Here is an 8,566-nt window from a genome sequence, read left to right on the forward strand (position 1 = left end):
TGTCCGTTCATATGAAATATGACAAAAATTCGAGTAATTCTTTATATTCCAATTCATTCTAAAACTAGTACAAATATGAAATTCAAGCACTAAAATAATTCAACAGCACCCCGTCTATACTTGGACACCCTGAAATAGTCTACAATCTCCTAAACATGTTTCTGAACACAAATCATTCGAAGAAATTGAATAATAATCGTCTAAATAGCACTAAATTTTGATCCCAAATGAAATTAGTATAACTATACAGTTATCGATATAACCATCACTAAAACCATTAAATTTAGACGAAATTGAAAATTCTGAACGGATAGATATGTAGACCAAGTCGAATGGGATTACCTGAAACAAGTTTCGTTGAATTCCGACCACCCATCGCGAAGACATCAGCCGAAGAAATTCATAACTTTTATAAGCCTTAAAACTAAATGATTTCTCAATTCTCTGCCTCACTCTCTCCGCTTCTTTGTTTGCAAATGACATTTGAAAAGAACCAAAGGGATTTGAGTTGTAAAGTGGGGCCCACACTTCAAAAAAGTTATTTTCTCCAAAAAAGTTATTTTCTCCAAAACGCGTCACCATGCATGTAAAGTGGGGACCATAGATTTAATTTATTTTAAGTCCTTCAATTTATATACACTTCATGAATAAGTCCCACCAATATTTGTACCCAATTAGTTCAATTTCTATTAGTTACTATTTAATCCTTAATTTGACTTTTTTTAAATGCCAAATAGTCCCTCTTCTAACCGTTGCCTTTTATTTGTTTAACCGAAAACATGGAATGTTACAATAAGGGTTGAAGATACGATAGCCCTTCTGACCATGCGGATAACCAACAAAAATACCTGGAATTAGGGGTGGGAATTGGGGGGGTATGAGCGTCTATGGGCACTTGAAGCATCGGGCCGGGCTGGTCGGGCACCAAACTTCAATGGCTATTAGGGTAAGATGGTTAATCGGACGGGCAATTTTGAAATTCGCCTTACCCATTACCCGCCAAGCCCATTAAAAAGCTCGGGTAATTCGGGTATGCGGGCGGGTAGCGGGTAAGCTCATGGCTTGAAAAACTCACTTCTTCCTCTCCTTCTATAAAGTCTCCAAACACATTTCCTAATTCCAAAGAGACAATGTGGGATTAAAACTAGACGTTATTTGTGTTGTTCCCTTTAGGAATTTATTCTCACATTGAAAACTAATGAAGAATTTTCATTAGATATAATATGTACTTATCCCACTCCTTGAAAACTACTTCAGTTACCTACTAGGAACTCTCTTAGGTCATTGCAAAGCAATGCATTGGGTTCGTGCGATTGCCCTTAAACATATTGGTTACCATCTCAACTAGGCATAGCAACATGGACCGTTGGGCTTAATCAACCCAAAAATTTGATGTAATTTGGCTGGTTATCATTGGGTGACGATAAGTGGGTGCGAGCGTGAGCGTGGGCGTGGGCGGGTGCGCCGGTAGAGGTTTTAACCCATGCCCGCCCACCAAAACTTGGTGGGAGGGGTGGGTTGTGTCCGAGACGGGCGTGGGCGTTCATGGTCCTCGTTGGGCTCGGGTGCCCGTGGACGGGCTCGGGCTCATGGGCAAAATTTCCACCCCTACCTGGAAAGGTACGCGAATTTAATTTGGTCTTAATGTTATCATTATGAGCAAAACATTGATAACCAAAAACCCTAAGATGGTCAATGCTAGGAGGATATCCAAGAAGAGCTTCATGAGGAGATTTTCCAGCTAAAGAGGAGTAGGGAGTTTATTAATTAAATACGCTGTCGTGAGAACACACTCTTCCCAAAAGGAGAGAGGGAGATTAGCTTGAAGACAAAGAGCACGTGCTACATCCAATATGTGACGATGTTTTATTTCTACCACCCCATTTTGTTGGGGGGGTGTAAGTACAACTTCATTGATGAAGGATTTCGTAATCTTGGAACCAATATTGAAGGTCATTACACATGAATTCTGAACCATTATCGTAACGAAAAGTTTGAAGTGAAGGGAAAAGAACACCTCCTGTTCCAGAATGAATGGAAGAGATCTTGTGATGTAGTTGTGTCTTGATATAATTATAAAAATTGGAGAGAACTCTCTTAGTATTAGATTTAGAGTGCATGAGAAATACCCAAGTGCAACGGAAAAAATCATCAACTAGGATTAAGACTACCAGAGTTAGAAGGTGTCGAAAAGGGACCTCATAAATCGGCATGGATTAATTCAAAAGGTCGAGATGCGCGAGAAGTACTTCTTATAAAAGGTAAACGCGGTTGTTTATATAATGGACAAATAAAACACGGAGATTTATTATTTAATAAATTCGATTGAATACAAGGAAATTTGTCCAAAATAAACTTGAAACGACCCAAAAAGGAATGGCCAAAACGCCAATGACAAACATTAAAATTGCTAAAATGATTAGAAACTGAAAGAGAAAAAATCCTAGGCTTCGTGCATAGAAAGTATAAACCATCAAGCTGATCACCAATTCCAATCGTCCGAGTCGTCGTGGGGTCCTGAAAGACACACGAGGATTTCTTAAAATTAACATCACAGGTAAAGCGATTTGGTATTTTGGGAGACAGAAATCAAGTTGAACTTGAATACGGGAATGTGGTGAACATCCATTAAGATTAAATCATCATTAAAGGAGACCAAACCAATATGAAAGACTCGGCAACGAGACCCATCCGGGAGATGAACAAAGTAGTTTGAATGTGCCGGGACATAATTAGTAAAAGGGGAAAGAGAAAAAAACTTAGCTGACCCGGAATCAACCACCCAAGGTGAAGAAGAAAGAAACGTACCTGCCAAGCAGGTTGTTGGATCGGTGGAGGTGCCTACAACAACTGTCGCGTTTACGCTAGGCTATTCTCCTATGATGTTGCGCTGCTAGTCCAGGCTCCTGGGTCATAGAAGTAGCTTACGACACCCCTTGGCCGCTCGGGTTGGATACCAAAGCAGCAAGGGGGTTAGGCCGACTCTTCGGCGGGTAACCATGCAGCTTATAGCAAGTGGATTGGTGATGGCCGTGAACCCGACAGTGGTCACAGTAAGGCCTCTGACGTTTAGTCTGTTGCTTGTCGGTTCGGTCCATGCGATCGGACTGAGAGGAATCAAATCGGGAAACCGCAAGGGCAGCCCCTTGGTATTTTGAGTAGCATCGAGGATGATATTCCGTTGAATTTCCTCTTGGTTCACAAGACTATGAATTTTTAACAAAGACGGAAACGGATCCATTAGAAGGATTTGATTACGAATAGCCGAGAATCGATCATGGAGTCCTTGGAGGAACTCCATGGCGCAATCTTGATTTGTTCGATCGAGAAGAGACTTACCTTGACAGGGATCAAGCACCAACAGGAATTGTAGTTCGTCTTGAAGTGACTTGAACTTAGTAAAATAAGTTGAAACATCGAGACCCTCTTGTTTCAAAGATGTATCGCTTCAATTGAAAGATTTTAGGTGCGTTAGTTTGATGAAATCGTTCATAGAGATTTCGCCATATACCACGTGCAGTTTGATGATAAAGAATGGACTCACGGATGTCCGGAGTGACAGAATTTACTAGCCAACTGGCTACTAAATCGTTACAACGACCCCAAGCATGTAGGTCAGAAGTAGATGATGGTTTTGGGATTGTACCGTCAACAAACCCAAATTTACCTTTAGCTCGTAGAGCCATCTTCATCCCACGATAGCAGGAGGCATAGTTATCTCCGCTTAAGAGTGGGGTAATTAAAATAGTCGTCGGAGAATCTGAGTGATGAACATCAAAACTGGAGTGGAACTAGTAGACTGAACGAGAATAGTTTCAGAAGAATGGTCGAAAGAAGAAGCCATTAGAAAAAAAAACCAAGAATAATTGAAACCTTGCTCTTATACCATGTGAAGATCACAACTCACGAGTGATATCGTGAGGGAGAGAAATATAGCCGAGAGAGAGATATGGCCGAGATGGTATAGAGAGAGGGAAAGCTCTTGGTAAATATTTCTTGTATTACATTAAACATCACTTCATACACAAAGAAGAAATCCTAAAGCTATACAAACTAGGATACATACAAAATATACATGTGATAGGTATCTAATAACTACCCCTAAAAACCTAATGCTTAACCGACTGGGGGATCCAGCCACCCAGCCAGCTGGCATAATAGTTGTGGATATGAGTGAGTGAGCATAGGGCTGGTAATCGGGTCGGGAAAATCCATCTCCAAGTTTTTGTTTTGGGCTGACAGAGATGAAAGTGGAATAAGGGTCAAACAAAAACTTGAAATTGTTGACATTGGTAATACTCAAAGAAAGATAAAATTGTTACGGTAGATGGATCAACCACTGGTGGGGATCAAATATTTCATTTTGTATGTACTTTGCTTAACCTTGTTTGAGATAATCTCATCACCTAATAATCCATATACTATTACTCCTCTCATTATAAACAATTCCTCTGGTCTTCATGTTTCAATCCACTACCTTCATCCTAGAGCAAGAGAGAGTAGAGAAATGGGCAATCCTCTTCCATCTGTATCAACTTCATCTATGGGAGTTTTACTATTAGCATATAGTACCATATACCACAGCGGCAAATGGTAGTGACTTGAGCAGCAAAACTAGGCATTATACCTTTAATGTATGTACTTTTTTACCACAACCTCAGTGTTTCAAAACTAAATATATGCATATTTAGTTTTGAAACATATATGTATATGTATCATTACAGATTAAGTTGCAAAATGTGACACGATTATGCCAGACGAAGAGTATAGTGACGGTAAACGGACAGTTTCCCGGGCCTCCCATTGTTGCAAGAGAAGGAGATAGAGTGGTTGTTAAGGTGATCAACCATGTCTCAAACAATATCACCATCCATTGGTAATTCAAAACATTATGTCAATTCTAGACTCATTTACTATATAATGTTTTCCTTTTTGGTATGTGATTTTTGAATGGTGAATTGATGAAAAACGAAAATTGAATAGGCATGGAATTCGACAGCTTAGAAATGGATGGGCCGACGGGCCTGCATATGTAACTCAATGTCCTATTCAGACTGGCCAGAGTTATGTTTATAACTTCACCATTACTGGCCAAAGAGGTACATAGTTTTGGCATGCCCATATTTCATGGCTAAGAGCTACTCTTTATGGGCCTATAATTATCCATCCCTAGCAAAACGTCCCCTACCCGTTCGCCAAGCCTTATAAGGAAGTCCCTATCATTCTCGGTGAGTATCTAACGATTATCTAAATCGATAGATTTCAGAGTTTTAACTAATATTTACGTTTGAGTTGCATTTCTAGGAGAATGGTTTAATGCAGATACTGAGGCTATCATCAATCAGGCTCTTCAGACAGGAGGAGGCCCAAATGTTTCTGATGCTTGTACCATTAATGGGCTTCCTGGGCTTCTATACAATTGCTCATCCAAAGGTAAACTGCTAAGTTTAAGCCCTTTAACTACTAGTAGAACCCAAGATCTTGATACCAGAGGATTACCAATACAGTTTACATAACCATTTCGGTATAGACTCTTGAACTGGTTCAATTTTTCTATCGTGGTTAACTTATTAGTGTCGTTGGGAATTTTGCAGATACTTTCAAGTTGAATGTTAAACCGGGGAAGACATACCTTTTACGCTTAATCAACGCTGCACTTAATGATGAACTCTTCTTCAGCATCGCCAACCACACCCTCACTGTTGTTGAGGCCGACACCGTCTATGTTAAACCTTTTCAAGCGAACACCCTACTCATCACAGCAGGACAAACCACCGACGTTCTTCTCAAAACGAGAAATTTAGTCCCACATGCCTCATTTGCCATGGCTGCAAGGCCTTATGTCACTGGCCAAGGCACCTTCGACAATTCCACCACCATTGGTATCCTCGAATATCACCACATTGTGTCCAAATCCGGCCCTAACAAGCCAAAGCTTCGACTTATTTGCCCAACTCTTCCCGCTCTGAACGACCCAGCTACTGCCACTAATTTCACCAAGAGGTTCCCTAGCCTAGCAAACCAACAATACCAAGCCAACGTGACAAACCAAGTCGCCAAACGCTTCTTTTTCACGGTGGACCTTGGCACAAACCCATGCCCGCGTAATCATACTTGTCAAGGTCCAAATGGGTCAATGTTTGCAGCATCAGTGAACAATGTGTCCTTCGCGATTTCTACCACTGCTCTGCTCCAATCCCATTTCTTTGGGCGATCTCACGGTGTTTATAGCCCCAATTTCCCGAATTACCCACTCCACCCATTCAACTGCACCGGAACTCCACTCAATAATACAAATTTGATTAGAAATGCTACTCATTTGGTTGTGCTACCTTTCAACACCAGTGTTGAACTTATAATGCAGGACACTAGCATTCTAGGAGCCGAAAGCCACCCGCTTCATCTTCATGGTTATAACTTCTTTGTCGTGGGTCAAGGATTTGGGAATTATGACCCGAATACAGACCCGAAAAACTTTAATCTTATCGACCCTGTAGAGAGGAATACGGTCGGAGTTCCAGTTGGATGTTGGGTGGCCATTCGCTTCGTCGCTGATAACCCAGGTTGATTTTTATCTCTCAATCGATTATTTAGGGTTTAGGATTTAGGGTTGTAATAATTGAATTATAACTTCTTGCTATTGATATTTCAGGTGTATGGTTCATGCATTGCCATATTGAAGCCCATCTTAGGTTGATTTTTATCTCTCAATCGATTATTTAGGGTTTAGGATTTAGGGTTGTAATAATTGAATTATAACTTCTTGCTATTGATATTTCAGGTGTATGGTTCATGCATTGCCATATTGAAGCCCATCTTAGTTGGGGTTTGAAAATGGCATGGTTAGCCTTGTATGGGGACCTACCGAATCAGAAGTTGCTTCCTCCACCGTCCGATCTTCCCAAGTGCTGACCTTGACTTCTACCATTTTTTTTTCTTTTCTCGGGGTGGATTTTGTTTACGGATCTTAAATTGAATTGTTCGGCTTTTATCTTCATTTTGGTACAATGTTTGTTCTTTTGAGAGAGGCAGATACTGTAGCAAAGAAGGTATTTTCATTATTTGATGATTTTTGCATTTTTCCTTTTACTTAGAGACCACTTGAGAAGAGAGGGAATGGAGCTAATTTGGAGTTCTATTTTTTTTTTTTTTGTAATATGTTTGAGAGGGATGTTTGGAATAATTATAATAATAACATTGAAATAAAGTATAAAATTTTTATTTTATTTTTTTGTTTGAACGCTTTGAGGATGAATTCAGAGATGTCAACGGTTATTTGTTTATAAGAGTTTTAGGTCTATACTTTGTTCTGACCTATAAATGATTCTTGTGTATTAGACTTTAAATCAAATTTAACAAGTCTACAATGGTTCCTTAGCTTGATCAACATTGCCCTCGATAATGAACTCTCCAGCACTGCCAGTCATATTGTTGCAATCGTCTATGTGAAGCCTTTCGAGACCGTTATGCTCTCAACACCCCTGACAAACAACTAACGCTCTTCTCATAACGGATCACCATTTTACCGATGCCATTTCTCATGTCCGCTAGGCCTCACGCTACTGGCCCAGCCTCCTTTGACAATTCCTGCACTGCTGGAATCCTAGAGTATATGAAGCCCAACAACTTGTCTTCCATTGTCTCTGTCAAGAAACCCTCACTTTTCCTTGTTCCACCCTTTAACGACACCAGCTTAGCTACAAAATTAACTAAGAAACTTCTTAGCTTAGGAAACAAGAAATTCCGAGCTAATATAACAAAAATAGTTGACAGCCATTTCTTCTTTCACTGTGGGCTTGGCCTTGAACCCATGCCAAACAAACCAATGCTGCCAAGGGCCCAATATCAACAAATTGATTGCTTTTATCAATAGAGTCCCCTAGCAATCACACTTCTGTTTTTCAACAAACCTATTTTTTTTCTATTTCTTTTTTTTTTTTTTTTCTATTTTTTTTTTTTTTTTTTTTTTTTTTTTTTTGCTTTTAACAAAAAAAAAACAAACCTATTTTTCGGTTTACTTTCACAGGCACTCCATCTTATAACAGTACAATTACTATGGTGAAAAGTGGGATTGGTCAACACTAAGGTACTAGGGTGCAATTAGTAAGGCAAGATACTAGCATCCTTGTGGCTGAAAGCCATCCTCTTCATCTATATGGTTTCAACTTACTGTAGTAGGCCAAGGTTTGGGCAACTAGGATCCTAACAATGACACTTCAAAATTCAATCTTGTCGATCTGGTTGAGAGAAACAAAGTCGGCATGTCAGTCGAAGGGTGGGTTATCATTCACTACTCTGCTGATGATCCAAGGGTATGGTTCATGCATTGTCAACTAGTGTTGAGATACGTGATACATGAGATGGATCGAGAAGGCGAAGATCCGACGATCAAGACTAATCCAAGATATTAGAAGACGTGGAATCAGGGGCGGACCCACATAGGTCCGAAGCTAATTAGTATTTGAAATAGATGTCACCACTAGTTATAACAGTTTGTAATACTACTTATCAGATAGGGAGGAAAATTATAAGGCCCAAAATTCGGGTCAAAATAGCAAATGAAGCC

The 8,566-nt window shown here is 39.9% G+C and overlaps 1 pseudogene; it reads left to right on the forward strand.

The window, feature by feature from the left end:
- The first annotated feature begins 2,999 nt into the window (after positions 1-2,999).
- On the forward strand, positions 3,000-6,912 carry LOC147565537 (laccase-17-like; annotated as a pseudogene).
- Positions 6,913-8,566: the final 1,654 nt, after the last annotated feature.

Source organism: Eschscholzia californica, unplaced genomic scaffold, assembly GCF_041429995.1.
Source record: "Eschscholzia californica isolate CP2 unplaced genomic scaffold, dmEscCali1.0.p SCAF_1, whole genome shotgun sequence".
Lineage (NCBI taxonomy): Eukaryota > Viridiplantae > Streptophyta > Magnoliopsida > Ranunculales > Papaveraceae > Eschscholzia > Eschscholzia californica.